This window comes from Hetaerina americana, unplaced genomic scaffold, assembly GCF_022747635.1.
Source record: "Hetaerina americana unplaced genomic scaffold, ioHetAmer1.1.p SCAF_1, whole genome shotgun sequence".
NCBI classification, from domain to species: Eukaryota; Metazoa; Arthropoda; class Insecta; order Odonata; family Calopterygidae; genus Hetaerina; species Hetaerina americana.
Window position 1 is genome coordinate 93,590,040 of NW_027286069.1, and position 18,730 is coordinate 93,608,769.

Genomic DNA, 18,730 nt, shown 5'->3' on the forward strand with positions numbered 1-18,730 from the left:
TTTCACCCATTTTCTTTTCCTTTACCTTGCCGATTTTTTATATTTTCACTGCCGTATAGCCTTCTGGTAAAAGATTTGAAAACGAAAAAAATCTAAGTTTAGGTGCCGAATAAAAAACAATTCGACCACAATTATGAAACCTTAAGGTTGTGGAGATGGTTGATGTTTGTGCTGACCTTGTACGAAATCTAACCGCGCGTGAAATTCACACATGAGGGACAAGTTCTTTTCTCCGTTTACCGAGAAAAACTAGCAGCCATAAAATCTGAGAGCTTGGGATGATTCTGAGGGTATTAACTGTAGGAATCAGTTGGACGAACCCGAGACCCTCCGATCCGTATGCGAGCGCTCAATTCACTGAACTACGACGCCGATGCTTCGAAACGTGAATCACTAAATTCACGAATGAATAACACTCACAGGATACTTTTTCACTACTTGAATGAAGGTTTCTGGCCTCATTCAATTGTTTAAAAATTTTACGAAAAATCTAATTCGATTTTATTGTATCATTCAAACGCTGGAAACTTAAAATTCTCCAAAGTTCTCCTAGTGTTTCTATTGACATCGCCACAGTTTTTCGAGGATTTTTTCGCGCAAAATTTTACCGAAAGGCAATTTTGAATGTTGAAGGATCTCAGGTTTTCCCGGCGTATGGTATTCAAGAAGTTCTCTCGGGTTTCCCACCGGGTCAGGTTGCAGTACACCGACGTTTCGAAGGCTGACTCTGCCATCGTCTTCAGGGTGAAGTCACTTCACCCTGAAGACGATGGTAGAGTCAGCCTTCGAAACGTCGGTGTACTGCAACCTGACCCGGTGGGAAACCCGAGAGAACTTCTTGAATTTTGAATGTATTTTTCATTTTTTACACATTGTAAGTGGTGTGGTGGCCCAGTGAGTAGAGTGCTGAGCTACTGACCGGAATGCCCAGGTACCTTTTTCGGGAACGCCTCTGAGCACTCTTAGCTTCTTCCAGCTGTGTGATTTGTCGAGTAACAGATCTTCCTGGGAAACCATAGGCGGAACAGGGAGAAGATGTTCACCTCTGCCTTAAAGTGTGAGTTTCACGCGCCGTTGGGTTTAGTACAAGGTGTTCTCTACCCTAACCTATCACACTAGCGTTCAGGTTGATAAGTGTGTTTTTTTTTACTCGTCCCAATCAAAGCTTTGTGCACGCAATATCGCTTCAGTTACTGGAAGGGCGCGCGATACGGGGTGTATTGAGACACCAGACATGAAAATGTTGGCCAAAGAGACCAGCCATTAAAGAGTAACTCAGTTAAACAGAAATATGCTTAATATAGATCATCCCCCTTTTGTTGCCTTGTCATGAATTGTTTCGAGTGGAAATGAATTCGTTTTAACATTCCTGTTACGAAGTTGGCATCTTTCATTTTTCAAATATTACCTGTCCTGTCGATTGATTATGGAGCTGGAATTATTTCCTCAGTCCCGCAATAAAGTGTCATGAGCAATACTTTAGTAATTTTCATCTCTGAATAAAGAATACATACCAAGAACATTTTGCTAACGCCAAATTTTCCATTCTCCGGAGGATCTCTTCCTTGATTTTATAGCTCTTGTGGGATGGCCCATCTAATCCATTCATACAAAAATATGACTCAAATTAAGTGAAATTAAACCTCTCTTTAACTTTTTCACCACACTTAAGACCACATTTCGGTAATTGCTATTTATTTATCACGATCACGGCTTCGCTCTATTTCACATCAATCAGGAGATGCCGCACCATCACGAAGCTGTGATCTTGGTTATAATATTGAAAATGTGGAAATTGCGGTGCGCCGCCTTTATTTTCAACCTTTTGATTATGCCGGCTGTCCCGCATATCCTTCCGATGCGTGGAGCCTTCCACACACTCTCTTTTCGGCGCTCTCGGAATGCGGGTTCACGCGAGCGATGCCGCTTCTGGCTCGCGCGATAAGGGGTTTAGGTATGTGGGGGGAGAGAAAAGCGTGGGAGATATGTTTGCCGACCGCCGCCGGGTTGAGGCGCCGCCGTCGCGTGCCCCTCGCGCGCCCGAATGCCCTGGGAGTGGGTGATACAGCCGCACTCGGTGCAGCCGGCGGGGCGGAGTGGGCAGAGGGTTGGGGGGGGGGGGGGGGTTGGAAAGAGTTGTCTCTATTTTTTTTCTCCCACTGCCGTCGAAAAAAAATATCACGTCGCGGGATAAGGGCACGCACGTTTCTAGTGCAAAAAGGTGGCATTAACTGAACTCCGCGGGGGGGATATGCAAGGTCGGGCGGGAGCAACCTCCTACTCCCCTTCCTTGCCCTCCCTCCCCTACGTCTACCCTCTATGCTCTTGCCCCGGAGAAGATGAAAGGAGAGGAAATGGAGGACGGCGCTCTGTGATATACCTCTCGCCGTCGGGGGTATGGAAGGGGGCGATGGAAGTTGGTGGCGGGAAGGAAATGACGAACGTATAGAATTCAGAGTAAATAAACCCTCCCAAGGTCAGGGAGGTGTGAGTCGGTTCCATTTCCGATGGTCAAGTACCGGAATTCACACGGTCAAAGCACCTCAAATCTCGCGCGCCTGCACAAAAAAATCGCGCGGGGGTTATTTTTTTGCCGCGGTGGCGACCGTTGGGTGTGGACTGTGGGAAATCCTGCGAAGGTCGAAATGCGGAAACTTTAGCTCTCGGAATACCTAAATGTGAGGTGACAGATGTGATTCTGTGCGAGAGTTAAAAAAAATTCCTTCACCTCTTTCTGTCCAACGTAAATTTGGGTCATGCATGTGGCGCGGCGAGACGCTATGGGGTGTATGTTTTTTTTTTGTTATTGGACTGCCCCACGAATATGACTGACACTTCCGAAATTCTCCTCACTGAAATGAAAATCAGACCTCCATGATGGTTAATTATACGAAATATATCTGGCCAACTTCCCCAGTATGGTTAAAACGTAGGTCTTTTAACAATGATAGATGACGGGTACCTTAAGTAAAAACATAAATAAACGACTAGTTTAAACTGTAATGTGGAGTGTAGTTCTAAGTTCGTGGGAATCACGATTGTTAAGAAACAACGTTAGGCGTAAGGCTTCTAGGTGAGAGGATAAGCAAAAATTGTAGGCTTTAGAGATGCGAGTGTGGATAATGATGAAGAAAATAAAATGGACGGAAATGAAAACAAACGATTACGTTTTAGAAAAGGTGGGGGGGAGTGATAGCGGTTGAAAGAAATCGAAAGAGGGTAGGACAAATGGAGCAGGAGATATTGATAGGTGATGGGATGCATATGATACATAGAGGAGAATGCTGGGATAGAAAGGTAAAGGTAAGAAAGTAACAGGCATTTTGAAAGGGATTAAGGGAGGTAGAAAGTATGCAGGGCTTGAGATTGAGCTATCGTAATATGCAGTAAGAATATTTTTTGTCAACTTAATTAGGGCTTAGAAGTATAGTAGCCTTTCAAGTTATGGCTCAAACCTTAAAAAACCCACATGTTCTTCAACTGATTGAATGCTCTTAATAATAATAAAACTCATTATAAATGGCCAAGAGAAAATCCTGAAGCGTAAATGATCATGAGGCCTGGAAATCAAGTTTCGAGAGCGATATGAATTTCAATCTAATTAAAATATGTGTACACTAGGCACAGTATGCGTCGAATTCGACACGTAAAATATTTTATGAACTTCCAGGGCTATCCGGTACAGGGAGTCAGCACAAACCTGCCAAACCTTAGTAAAGCACCATGGGGATCGGAATGGCGCGGTTGCTAACGTTCAGGCTTCCCACCTAGAGGGCTCGTTCGAATCCCGATGGTAACATACTTTTCAGTGGTATCCCGTTCCCTATTTGAGGCGCTTTGTGGAGGGCACTCCAAATGAGTACGTCGTTCGTCAGATGAAACGTTAATCTGCGGACCCCTTAGCGTCATTCGTAAAGAGTAGACTAATGCCGACACCGGGTTTCTCTCCACCCTTCATAATTTCCTGTCAATCCCTAATGGCGCAAATTACCTCAGATGTCGATCGCCTCCCCTAAATACTACTACTACTACAATTTAGATCATGGTCATCTTCGATGTAGATAAACTGTGTTCACAGAAAAATTCACCACACATGGAATTTGATGGGTAGCTGCTGATGATAAGTCAGGAAAGCATAGGCAAAATATGTTATTAACAAAATATGATGGTGTGACTGTTGTTATACGATGCATGGTGTTTGATGATTTCAAAATCTTGCAATAATGCCATATTTCTTCACGAATCAGGCGCCAACGTCATTCACACCAGACCGTATGCATTAAAAATCAGCCGCACACTATTGCATAAGTGACAATTACACAACATAAAACCTCATCATTACGTTTTCAACGAATCTTTCGACGAATCGTATGCTCAAAATACTAGCATATAGCGGAACTTTTCGAAACTTTTGCTACTTAAAACGATCGATTTTCTTTACAAATATATTTTCACAAGACGCGACGTCACATTTATAAGGTAAATCACATGCTACATACACATCTATAAACTGCGAAAATATAATTCCTATCGCAAAATTAGTTTGGCGCCAGGTTGCCTTATTCTCACGAGGATCAAATTTATTGCACTGCTATTTTATTTACGCGATAGCCAATGTACCTCTGTTTTAGGAGTGCACCGATAAGCAATTCTGCCGTTTGCCGATGAATTGGCCTTGCCTAATCGCCAGATACTGATTAAACGGAAAATGACTAAAAAATAGTTCGTACTATGCCTAACCTCCCATGATAGAAATCGCAAAATCCATGACAAACATCTCGGAGTAGCGACCTTCGACCTATTAAACTTTGGAAACAAAACAAAAGGAATTGAATATTATGATATTTAATTCGATCATTGACACTATCCTGACGTGGGAATGAAATTAACTCAGTAAAGTACTAAAATATTTTGTATTTTCTAACTCAAGTTTTGGCATATCAACTAGTCATTTTGAAGGTGCATCTTGAAATTATAAACTTCGAACCTTTGCCGGAAAATTAAAAAGAGTTTTGCATATTACTGTCTATTTCATTCATGAAAAGAACCAAAATAAAAGGAATTCCAGAAAATACCAAGTTTAATCCATGATGCGTTGAATAAAAAATAATGCGGATAAAAATTTCTTGCAGCTTATCAAATTGCTGAAAAAAAGAGTACATTCTCTGTAAAATTTATCATGCCAGAAATACATGCGCTTCTGCCGGATACTGCCGTCCCCTTCCGCTTTTAAATTCGCGAGTCTCCTGGGCAGAGCACGCGGCAATGTGTGGGCGTGCATTTTAGTGAAGGGGAATATTGACGTATGACGTCATCGTTCCCGATCGCCGACTAATATTATTCAGAATGCACGGTACTTTAGATTTTTAGGAGCCATTATGAATACTATACATGGAAATGACTGTTATACACCAACCACGGGATTAATTCTACGAAACATGCTTGAGAAACAATGTAGGACAAGGAAGCAGCCATTATAAAGTTTAAAATAGAAATAATGTTCTCTTACTATAAATTTGTATTTTTGAGAAGCCATCACACTTCCACCACTCATGTATTGGTGAGCTAGTTTCGCTCGAGTTACTTTTTAAAATAGTAAAGCGGCGTGCGGAACGTTTGCATGTAATAAAAAAAATTCCATCCAATCGTGGACTATGACAGATTATGTGGATCATGAATCTCGGAGAGTTTTTGCATTTGCAAACAGCCACTTTTATGTTTAGTTACATACGTAAATGTCTACGTCAGTAACAATCGTGATCGAGTGGTTAAGTTGGATTATAGATTATATTACCTCAGGGAGCGTAGGTTCTGATTCTACTGTGCGTGAAATATTTTTATCCCGTCATCTGTGAGGATTTATGACGGGTAGTGTACAAAATATTCAATATACATATATTTTTTAAATGGTTGAATACAAACTATCCAATGCATAAAATAAAGGATACATTTTATTGATATGTCTTCCTATCAGTTGATGATCTAACATTACACGCGACGCACTTTTATGGTGGTGTTGTTAGTAATATGCTAAGCATGGAAATTAACATGCCTAAGTCGCACGGAAGGAGTGATAAATTTCTGTTAATTAATATTAAATTAATTCAATTGACGATTAATATCACAATCGAAACACGTTTTCTTCTAACTAATAATAATTTATAATGATATTTTGAAACCATTTTTACACATTTCCAAATGCTATATTTCTTGGAAAATTTTATGTGTACAATAAAGTAATGTTCAACATTGAAATGAAATAATGGGAAAAAACAATGCAGAGTTGTGTTTGCATTATTGATTTGATTGTATGGAGCATAAAAACGCAATGATGTTATGACCTCGGCCAATCAGCGACAACTTTCAATGCCCGCGTCACTATCATGACATCAGGCAACGTCATTGTGCTGTGAAGGGTGACATACTACATCTGTTTAAAATTTATACTGTTTATTTCTATACTTAAGTCCTCGTATTTTATATTAAAATTCAAATGAATCATAATTACTGAAGATATAGTGGAAAAGTGTGAATATTTCAACGACCGTTTAATTACATTTTTAAAAAATATTGCCATTTCAGGTGGTCCTTTATCTGTTATTTGGTATCAAATCTTCCGCTGACAACTTACTTTTCAATAACTCGACACAATCATAAAAATAAATAGGAGTAATATTACTGGATCAAATGAAATCCATAATTTTTAATTCAGTAAAAAACATTGCCTAAATTCGTGGTATCTTGTGGCACTATAAAGACACACCGTATCGCCTCGTGAGCCTAATAAAACAAAATCCACGGAACCATGGACATTACTTTGTTTAAATTATTTTTCCCACTCGCTAAAAGGGATCAGGTTGGAATGGTGGTGAGTGTTTATAGGCAGAATGAGGGGGCAACAGAGAGAGAGAGATATGGGGAAGTACTGCCAGGATGGAAAAAATATGTAGTCTTTGTCTTGATTTTTCTTCGATTCTCTAGCTTTTTTTAAGTGCGCCCATGAAAGTCAAGTTGACCTCTTCAAGCAAAACTATGCGAAAGAAATAGAATTCGCGGTAAAATGCCAATGGCAATATTCTCAATTTTCTCTCCTCCTTATTGGTTAGATGGCTACGAGCTCAATGTGCTGGCCTTACCTAACAGCCTACTTAATAACCAGTCGTTCAAGCTATGGCGACAAGCTAAGAGATTCCTGTGGATTTATTGGGGTCATTGGTCATGGTGATTTTCTCATGCAAGCTGATCAATGACAGACATCTAATTGCGAGTGAAAGGTTTCGGAGTATGAAAGAAACACGCGGCAGAGAGAGATTAACAACGAAAGAGATCAAGAGGCAAACTCTTTTGGGGTAGGAGTATCCGGTGACTTTTGCAGGGAAATTTTTTATAGTTGGAGTATCCGGTAACTTTTGTGAGACCATACGAAACAAACGTTTTTGTGAACACGATATAAAGTGAAAACTGCGTTTATCCAATAACTTGATTCGCTGGCCTTTTCAGCGATTTTCAACCGATTCGCCGTGGCACACTTATTTGCCACGATAGGTTTACAGGTGTACCGCAAGATTTTAATAGTTACTAATAGACGAGGATAGAATATTTATTAAAAGACTACTTTCTCTCCTTGAGTCTTAGATGTAGTAATGGAAAACGTTAAGTTATCAAGGACTGACGTAACTCTTCGAGCTCTCATTGGCGAGTGAAACGCTAATTCTCCATATAGGTAGGTAAGGCATTCAGACGTAGAATCTTATGGATGACGTAAAGATCCACGAGAAAATTTTCTGTAAGTTTTGTTTCATTTCAACTGTGCTGAATTTCACCTTTAAATGTCTTGCATAAGAATACGGAGGCTAATAATTCTAAATGATATCTGTATTCCTATTTAAAGGCTAGAATTGATTTACATGTATACATTTTGTAATTTGGCTACTTTTCTGGATAACTTTTCAATTATAATTTATATTTTATTTAAAAGGCATCTCATTTAGCACGAGCTAGTTCATAATTAAAGGCGAAAACTGGAAAACGATTGATAAACCAATGATAGCATGTCGAGAGGTGCTTTTCTCAGAAAAACAGTACATCGGTTGCTCTTAGCTGATACATCGGTTTTACCACAATTGGCACTTATTCTTCTAAATGTTTTACTCTCCATGACGAAGAAGATGATTCATCTGTCGGGAGACAGTGATGGAAATTCTCTTCGTATTTATATGTTTATCATCGCAAAATATTGAAATGAATTTATGGTTCCTTATAAATTAAAAATGACATTTGCCGTGTAAATATTCCAACCTGTGGGAAAATGTATTTTAAAATGCACATGATAGATAATATAAACCTTGCAAAATATTTGGATGTATTTGTGATTATATCAGATAAAGTACAAGGAGCAAGTTACGCAATTGGATTAATACTGTGAAAAATGAAATCTAACGCAACTGTGGAATCTAATAGTGACGGATTGCTGTAAAATTGCAAATATCATGTTTTCTAAAGAACACGAAAACAAATTTTGGGAAACCCAATGCTAAATAACACTGGCAGGGTTATTCTGAAATCCGAGACCATACGGGTACGTAATGTCAGCTAAACGTGAAGTTTGTCCCACCGTAAGGTTTACGGCCTACAGCGATTCTGAGTACGTGGGATGGAATCTAAAGGCCAGACCTTTGAGTCAAACGTTATTTCTATGGGTTTGTAAGATACGAAAATAATTAAATCACCGTTAGTCAAAATTATTTTCGACACCACCGCCAGTTGAATTGTGTAAAAATTGCTCAGAGATCATAAAAACAAGACGATCAGACAGCACGGAAGAGGCGGGAGATAATTCGCTGTTGAAAATATCAGCAAAATAAAATTAAAAGACATCAATCAAAAATATTATGGTGCCAAAATTTTCGTTTAATTACAAATCATAAATTAAAAATTCCCAAAATATTGCGGGTCCAAATGTTTTTACGTTCATCTTAACTTCTCACCTGGGTTTACGATCATCAATACATTTACATGTTTCCTTTCGGGGATATCACAAAAGTAGCTGCCAAGGCAAAATATTATCAAATCAAATTAATGATATGTGAGCTCAATTATTTCCCCCGCGAAAGAATTTAGGGTGTGCTAGCTAAGAGTCAAGTAAAAAAGCCGTGGCGACACTTGCAGGAAATGTCGTCGCAAACGACGTGTTTAGATATCGACCACTGGAAAAAGGTGAAGAACACAAGATAATTCTCCGTATTTTCTCATTCTATACATTCAGTTATCCATATTCAATAAACGAAAGTGTTCAAACTATTTTCATTAAGTTTATATTGGGCCAATGCCATATTAATATCTTTATATTGTTTATGCATTTACTTCGATATTAAATTAATCTTTCCTTTCTCCATATAAGTGCCACCTATATGAATACAAATGAATCTCTCAAGGAATCAAGATCACCTATTACTATTCTAAACTTAATAATTCACGTGTTTAAGAAAATGTAGAGAAATATTAAATTCCTTTGAATGCGTAGCTGAAAGGGACCGCTGTTAATATACAGATGAATTTATTTTAACACCGTTAAACTCTAAATCGTTCCAATGTGTTTGAGTGCTGAGACCTCATGATAGTTTACACTTCAGTGTCAGCTCCAAAGCTTTGCGAAAGTATTAAGAGGTGACTTTAGACGATCGAAAATACGTCATAAAAACATTTTATCAACTTTGAAAGGGTTATGAGGGTCTCTCAATGTTCTCCGGTTAAAAGTGAGTCACTGATCATCATAAGTATGGAGAATAATGGATCTATCCATTCTATTAAACTCTCGTTTCATGTTTGTTTATCCGTAGGACCGACTTTTGACCACCCTTCTTGCCATTCGTGCATTTTACGGCCTTCAGGCCAAATATAAGGTCCAAAGTTAAGGTCTACCTCCTATTTGGAATTGCTAGAGGCCATTCCATTGTTCTTGGGACGAATTTAAGGTCGAGTTACCCCAAGGGCCTGACCATACGAGTTTCAGAATAGCCCTGAAGGCTATATTTGTTATTTAGCTGGTTAAATAATTGATGTCACTAGTAGAGATCAACTCCTAGCTTTCAGTAGACTTCTTCATAGAGCAGAGATTATAGGGTTGATTTTATTTTGTCAACTACTCCCATTAACAAAAAATATACAGTATTTGTTTATGTTTTTAATTATAATTTCAAGTCGTACAATTTGTTTTGATCATTTTACATTATCGCATTTGTACGGATTGAGGAAATGGTTTTCACTAATTTGTTGACATTTGTGAATATTCTCACTTGCCAGAGCACTTTGAATATGAAAAAGTATGAAAGTTGAACATTAAAAAGCAATAAAAATATTTTTATTGATAACATTATTTGCAGTCAGACACCCTAACCACAAGCTCACTAGCAGTCTGAAAATTTACAATTGTGATTAAACCAATATGATTGAAAACGAAGTTCTGTTTGTTACATATAATCAATATGCAGTAATTGATCATGATTATACGAGGTTTATTTTCGAATATATATTATGAACCAACTGAAATTACGAGGCCATTTCATTTCGTTTCTTTGTGATAATGCGAAACCTTAGAGTAGCACTACCCTCCTTATTTATACCATAGATAACAATTCGAAATGTATGAAGACAACGAATGAAAAGGGAGCACTAGTACTTCACAGTTAGCCATATTGTAGACAATGTTTAACATTTGCAGCACCTCTGTAAATGTTAAACATGTTTCGGTGATTTTTGAGTCGAAAAACGCCCTGGAAAATTTTCCATTTCGGAAGGTTCCCAAACCAAAACAATCTATAATATCTCAAAATTATTAAGCCAACAAGAATTATGTTCCACCAACCTAACCTAAAACAAGCTTAATCTACATCTACATAATACCCCGCAAGCCGCCACAAGGGCGTGTGGCGGGGGGTGTTAGGTCACCAACCGTAAAAAGGAACAATACCACATGCAAAACAACAACGTGGAAAACTACACCCACAGCAGCGCACACACTCATGAAAAAATCCCTTCATCCGATACTCATGCAAACACATATACCGCAAACCAACAAAAAACTGCACCCCAGGATGCAGCACGAAAGCCATCCTACAACATGGAAGCCAGGACACAACAAATGTTGTTATGATAAACTTAGTAGCGTATTCACAATATAAGAGAAGCTAGGCTGCAAATCACTCACGGATCGGAGGTTAAATTACAGATTAAATCTCTTCCATTAATAAGAAGAACGTCCCTTTAGCAGTGATGTTGAAAATGCATTATTATCCCCATTGCACTAGGAGAGGAGAGATCAATTTAATAAAATTAGAGAGATTAAGTGTAAAACAAAATAGATTCACACTTTATATTTTTTCTACGAACGTAAAGGATCATTATAACACTGTCCGACCGCGGGAGGGTTATAATCGGGTCAAAATTAGTCTGATGTGTATTCACCCCTTGCCACACGCCTTAGCGGTAGCTTGCGGGGTACTTAAATATCTAAAATACCTCATTTACTCCAGCAGTCATACCAGTTGATCCTACAGTTATTACAGATACTCAATTTTCACGGGATTACTGAGAATCTATTTTAGCAAAATTATTGTTTACCTAGGAGCGATAAAGTTTTCGATAGGCTAACTGCCGTTCCCCTTTTAAGCCAGGCTTATGATTTGTGGATTACCTTAACACTCGAAGACAAACGATAATCCTGGGAAAGATTCTAAAATTATCTCAGAAAAACAAATAAAATGTATGAAAAGTTTTACAAGCCTCTTAAGTGATGGCAAATATATGCAGCATGTAGGTTTTTGAAACACATACCGAGGTGAACCTTATTTTAAATGAGACAACGAATCCACAAGGCCACCACCAACGGCGTTCGCAATAACGATTTGGTTGCACTGAAAGGCCGGAGGGCAAAATATTGTTCTTTGAGGATAAATAGGTATCACTCGCTATTTTATATGGGTTTTAAGAGAGTTTCTTTTCTAATGTAAAGTAAGAAACTAATGAAAATACATTTATACCGCATTGGGTAATACCGTACCGCATGATCGTAATACTCGTAATGAGATGCAATAGTTAGCACCCCCGTCTGTGACAAAATCAGAAACAAATTCACCATATTTGAGGACACAAACTGAATTTGTGAAAAAGAGATGAAACAAGCATTAGCAAAAATGTTTATTTTTCACATCATCGGTTAAAATTGATTGAAACAATACGTCCTCTCAACAATATAGGAGATAATGTGAGATAATGAGTGTAATAAAAAAAATCGATCTATAAAAGAGAAGGAATGAGATTTAAATGGAGTTAATCGATCAGTGGCAGCATAAAGATAGAGAAAATTTCATAAAAATATGCACTTAAACTTTCTATTTTGAAATTACAAAAAAATAGCAGGACCTTGGAATACGATGAGTCTAGAAAGTAACTATTTAGAAAATAAAACCGCAGGACATCGGCATCTAATAAATATAAATGAAAGCATTTTGTTCACGTCAAAGTCTGGAGTTGTTTTTAATAATAAGTGCTCTCATCAATAAAGCAGGTAATGGAGGCATTATAAAATCAATCTATAAAATAGAAGGGATAAGATTTTAATTGAGATAATTGGTCATTGGCAACATCGAAACGAAATAATTCTTAGAAGAAAGGGGAATGAAAAATATACATCTCATTTTAACTGGATTGAAGATATGTAATAAAAGTTTCCTTAGCAAGCTATGATAATGTATACAATTAGCGTATTATAAAGGAAAGAGATGATTGGATATTAAAGAGTTACATGCAAATTAAAAGAGGTAATCATTTGTTCATAGCAACATGTAAATTTCTTCTGGCAAAAAGGGGTCATAACCATATTTCTATTATTTGTGACTTTTTAACATTTTATAAAAATGAGGAGGGGCTGTAATTTGTGGCCTGACACTTAGCCAATACGCCAATATAACCGACTTTGCCGACAGATGAAGACTGTGAGTATACCATTATGCCGTATAGTACAATGTATTGAGTGCGGCTCTGTATCTGATCAAGATTTTACGTGGACATTTTTCGGGTTGATAAAAAAAAAACCGCTAGAATAATATCTCTTTTCCTTTCTTTGCAATCATGCGAAACATTAGATCTAATGCCTCCATCTGAACTGATATCACAGTCGATAGTTCACTGAGCATGCAGACTAAAAATGAATATGCAATGAAGAGTAGTATAATAATAAATCAGAAGAGTTGTTCACAATACTAACCGAAATTATAAATCAATCTTTAAACGGTAATATCAAGTAACTAATTTCAGTAAGTTCTGAGTTCATCGATTATTGGGAACAAATGCTTAAAAGACTGTCGAAGCGAATGAAAATGTCATTACCAAGTTATGAGGCATTTACCATACTTAATTACTGGGACAAATCATTTACAACCTAGGCATTATAATAAACGGAAGCCTTCATGCTGAAGTAGCGATTTCATTTCTACCAGAAATTCAATCATGAAAGATTATATGACGTTTTCAGCGGTAATAACAGCAGTATTTTACCAGTTGTATCATTACAGCGAACAAGACATTTTAAAAATGGTATATGAGCGTATTCACAGAATGGCCAGAAAATATTTGTCATAGGTAAGTTACTCAAATATCTTAAGCCTTAGAAATAACTGTACATGAGTAGTGAACCAGGAAAAACCCCTGGTATAGTACAAAATATAAGGATGTTGAAAAACGATATTTTAGTACTAAATGAGGTAAGACTATTTCTGGAACTAAATTCATACATTTGTTGACCAAACGGGCATTGTTTCTTATATTGATGAATATAAGGAAAGGGGAAACTGTGCATCATGTACTTATCGAGCCTATTGACCATATTCACTGATTTGTGGCCCAACGGTTTATTCACTAGCTGGCAAAGAGGGCTGGCAATTAACAGTTGTGATTATACGAGGGTCATCCGGAAAGTAGTACCCGTTCGTGAAATAAAGACACAAAAGTAAATATTAACAAACATAAAAAATTTTATTTGAAAGAGGATACTTTAAACTACTTCTCAACATAATCTCCAAGCAAATTAAGGCATTTGTCATAACGTGTGACAAGTTTCTGTATTCCTGCTGCATAGTCCTTCGCCGCCAGCTCATTGAGATACGCGAGGGACCCATCTTGCACAAATTTTTGCATAATGCAGATGGTGTTTAACAATTTCATGAACAATTGTTCGAGAAACATTGGGAAAATGCTCACAGATGTCATCAATTGTGACGCGCCGATCGTTCCTCACGAATTCGTCAACTGAGCTCACCAGTTGGTCTGTAATGACAGACGGTCTCTCCGAACGCTCATCGTCGTGTGTGTTCCCCCTCCCCATGTTGAAGTTGCGACACCACCGCCGAACAGACGACTCGTCCATTACATTGTCTCCATACACCTCCTTTAATTGGCGATGAATATCACATGGGCGAACGTTTCTTGCATTGAGGAATTTAATCACTGCCCTCACTTCACAACTGGCGGCGTTCTCAATTTTTTTAAACATTGTAAACAATCACAGAAACAACACAGGCAATGCTAGCGTCACGCAACTTGGCTCAGAGAAGGCAGACAAGCCACTGAAGCTATCTGACCTCGTCCAGCGGCTACTCCCGTCGTCAGCACTTCATGCGGCACGAACGGGTACTACTTTCCGGATGACCCTCGTACAAATATGCAGGAAGCGGAAGTATCGTAGCATCAAAGTTTTTGGAGGACTGCATCAGAAAATGTTTAAAATAATATTCAGCTCCCTTAAATATGGTAAGTCATATTTTTTTCGTTAGCAGACACTTACTTAGTGCCAATGTATGGATTATGTCAAGACATATCCATGTTTTCATTCTAAGAATAACTGTAAACGAGTGAATACGGTTGGAAAAAATATTTAAAGAGTTTTAAACCAGTACGGATGGTAGGGGTATAATTCGAAATATGCATTTTTTGAATTTCCTCTCGCAAAGGTAAAAACATTTATGGAGATGTATTTGAATCGCTCCATCATGAACACTGTACATTAATTGCTGGTGCTTTTAACATTAGTATCTTATTTGGCGAGTCTGATAACATCCGCTTCTCCTATTCTTTGAAGAAATAGAAGTAGTCAACATAGCAAAATAAATTGAGACTTCATTAACAACACTCATGAGCTCTATGGCGCTAAGGTTAATAGGATCTAAGTCATATTCGAAAGCTTTTAATACCACTGCTACCTAATTGTTAGACTGCTACTACTACTTATATTACATGTGCATCTTCCACTTCAAGCAGACCTACTATGATACTTTAAATGGAGTTTCCAGAGGAAAGAAATATACTTAAGTTGGAATTCTTTACCTGAAAGTTTTGTGGTATTGATCCTATTGGCACAATAACTGATATATCCGTACTTGTAATCAATTTTTTTTATCAGTTAAGTAAACACTCCATGGGTTCGCTCTTTTGATAAAGGAAAATATGTCCTCACATGCTTCCACTCGAGGGCCCTGGCATGTTAGTGTTTCCACCATTCAATGGCTACCTTCACGTAATCGGTCGGTCACTATTACCTCCGCAACAGGGCACAGAGGCGCCAACTGCAAAATTTATGTTGAGCCTCCGAGGCCCTCCTTCGACACAAATCAACCCCACTCTTAGCGAGAGATGATGCGATCTTCCCTGCGAAATAACCGTCGTCCCCGCACCATTCCTTTTAGCTCCACTGACTGTTGGTTTTCGTTCGATTACCGAAGATAGCATAGACACACGGCCTCCCTTCTAGTGGCGGGAGACAACACGGTAATACTCGCCTGACCAAGGACGCCAGTCTCAGGCCCTATCTTTACTTTTCCTAGCTCCCGGGCCTAAATGACGCCATCCTTGTTCCTCCGATCAACTGCCCCTGTCTTGTATTGGTATATCACCACACTTCTTCTTCCTCATCTAACCAAAAAGAGCCCTACCTTTTGTTTGCCCCTCTAAACTGCCACTTCCTCATGAAACGCACTCACCCTACCATTCTTCCCCTGTTCGACCCAGAACCCTTTTGTTCCATTCTATCTACTCCTGGCCATATGTCACCTTGCATTCCACCAACCATTTCTCCCTCTTTCCGGGCCTCCACTACTGTCTTTTATGGCTTCTCCTTTTCCTCACCTTTCTTCCCCCGCATTGTTGGAGGTGTTAGATGCCCAATTCTCAACGGATTGTATTCTTCGGAGTCTCCTTCCGATATGTATCGTCCCTTTCCTTGACCCTAATCCCCACTGAACTCACTCCCGTTTCGGCCAACAGGACCTCGCTTCATATGCTCGTGTTGCTCAATATGCCTGTCCCTACCTCAGCGTTCATCCTGACCCCTGCCTTCTCCTCAACCCAGGTGCTCCGATTCCAGGGGCGGCAAGGTTGTTTTTCCTCTTTTCGCCTCGCGCTTCCTCTTCGTGTGCGACAACGTATCTTGATTTCGTTGTGAAGTTTGGGCAATTTATTCTCGTGTGTCCTGCATTTCCACCTCTTGGACTGGCCTGGAGCTTCTCGGTCGTAGTGAATCAACGCCTCTTCCTTGTTTATTGGTAAGTAAGTTGGGATTGGGGTTTGTTGGGATATTTTCACAGTCGAGGTTTCGGCACTTCTAGGGAATAGCCCGACATTCCCCAGCAGCCTCTAATGTGTGACATCACGTTTCTATATTTCACCATCTCCGGATAAATCTCGCTCCTTGGTACCGCCAGGAGCAGCGTCGCCTCGATAGCGACGGCGACCCTTGAAGATACATGGCTCCAAGGATTTCAACCAATACAATTAAGGGTCTCATTTTATGAGGTAGCCAGATATTCCCCGTATCACAGGGTTCTTAAAAATTCTGTCTTCAATATTTGAACCTACATTCTCGTGAACATTCAGATTTCAAATCAAATGTACGAACCACTTAATCACCTTGAAGCACACACGGAACGATAGTTAAATGATGATTATAAGTATTACTAATATAGCAGTGATTATTGGCTCTATACATTGCTGCGAAGGCTGCGTTTGTAAAAGATATTTAAACCTACTCTAAAAACTACATTCAATTAAAATATATGCATCATCCATAACTTAGTCTCGGCTGGAGTTCGAGACCTTCTAGTTACTTGGAAAACGTCCGAACTATCGGAGCCTCCGGGTGGCATAAAATTAGGACTTAAAAAATATTTTTAGTGACGAGGAAGGAACTGAAATATTAATTTCTGAATCTTCTATATTCTATAGTTAGCAGTACGAATAGTGTTACTTGTTACATTCTATGACATAATCACGGGGAGGACAATTGTACTCGCCCGTTATTAAAGGTGGAGTACTCAAGAGGTCCCAGGTGGCGTAAATGGTGGCAAAAGTATATTGCAAAACATTAACGCATAAGACTGAAAAAAATGTAATTTCAATCCCAAAGATGCACTCAAAAAAATTCGCAGTCGGTAGGATTCGAACCTACGCTCCCAGAGGGAATCTGATTTCTAGTCAGACGCCTTAACCACTCGGCCACGACTGCCCGTGTTGAAATTGGAGAATAAAGTGAAAGTCAACGGTAAAATTATGTTACCTCGGGAATGATGCCTGGTGTCCTTTTTATTTATTTTTACGAATGAGACGGCCTTTAAACGCTCTCTCTTGGCCGTGACTGAATGGTAGTGTCATTTGATATCGGGAGCAAGCATTGGCATAGGAAGGGGATCCATCGAACCTTCCTTCCCCACAAAGGTCCTTCAAGGGGTGCCAAATTTCACTGTGCACTACCCGTGTGAAGCCGAACTGCTACTGCCCTCCTACGGGCTTCCAGGATCTGCAAGACACCGGAGGCGTATTAAACAGCACAGGGACTCGGGATACAATACCCTCCGTTAAAGTATGAGAGTACCTTTCATTCTCAAAACTTAAAGAGCACAGGGCGCATGACCTTGGTACAAGGCACCGCGCGACACGATAAGACCATTTGCACCAGTTATGACTTAAAAATTTCGTTAGGTGCACGTTGCTTCATTTTAAATACCATTTTTAAAAAATTTTATATAGCAAAGACATACCCCTAAAGATTACGTATTATAAAACGGTATGCTCACGCAAATGGGATGAAAATTGAATTTTTCTACAAGTTGGCCTGTCTCATTGCATCCATTGGGAGTCCAAAAGTGGTTTTGGACTCAGTGAAAACATTGACCAGTCCATATCGCGAAGATTGTGACGCAATAAGGTTACGGAGGTCTTTAATATTTATGGATGACAGCTTATTATGTTCGTGATAATGAAAAAAATCTAGGTACTTTTTTCCGCGGGACACTTCTTAACTTAATATCCATAAACTAGTCCTTAAGAATGGGAAAAATTCTTCTGAAGGCTGTATATAAGGAAATTTGTTCAAGAATTGCGTTTTCAGCAAAGTACAGTAATTTTATAATTTTGCACAGTAATTTACGATAGCGGCCATTTGATTTGATTGATATACTATAAAGTTCTCAATGATAGAAGTTGAATATTGTAGATTTTGATGGGAATAAATGATCTCAGGGACGTAAGAAGAGAATGATGAATCCAAAGCCAACTCAAAAATTAGATTTCCCAATGGAATGCCGAATTTTTGAGGGAATCGTGGCGTGGGTAGTGAGTTTTCTCAAATATTCTCCATATTTTACCAATATTTCCTACATTGGAGCTAAATAAAATCACTACAGTA

The 18,730-nt window shown here is 38.9% G+C and overlaps 1 protein-coding gene and 1 non-coding gene across 3 annotated transcripts in view; both read right to left on the reverse strand.

Annotated features, from left to right (window-relative positions):
- The window catches only part of LOC139694982 (organic cation transporter protein-like), a 155,413-nt gene that overhangs the window by 94,902 nt on the left and 41,781 nt on the right, over positions 1–18,730 (reverse strand). The gene's annotated exons all lie outside the window — the stretch shown is intronic.
- TRNAS-AGA (transfer RNA serine (anticodon AGA)) lies at positions 17,470–17,551 on the reverse strand. The gene has a single exon. It is a non-coding gene; the product is annotated as a tRNA-Ser (tRNA).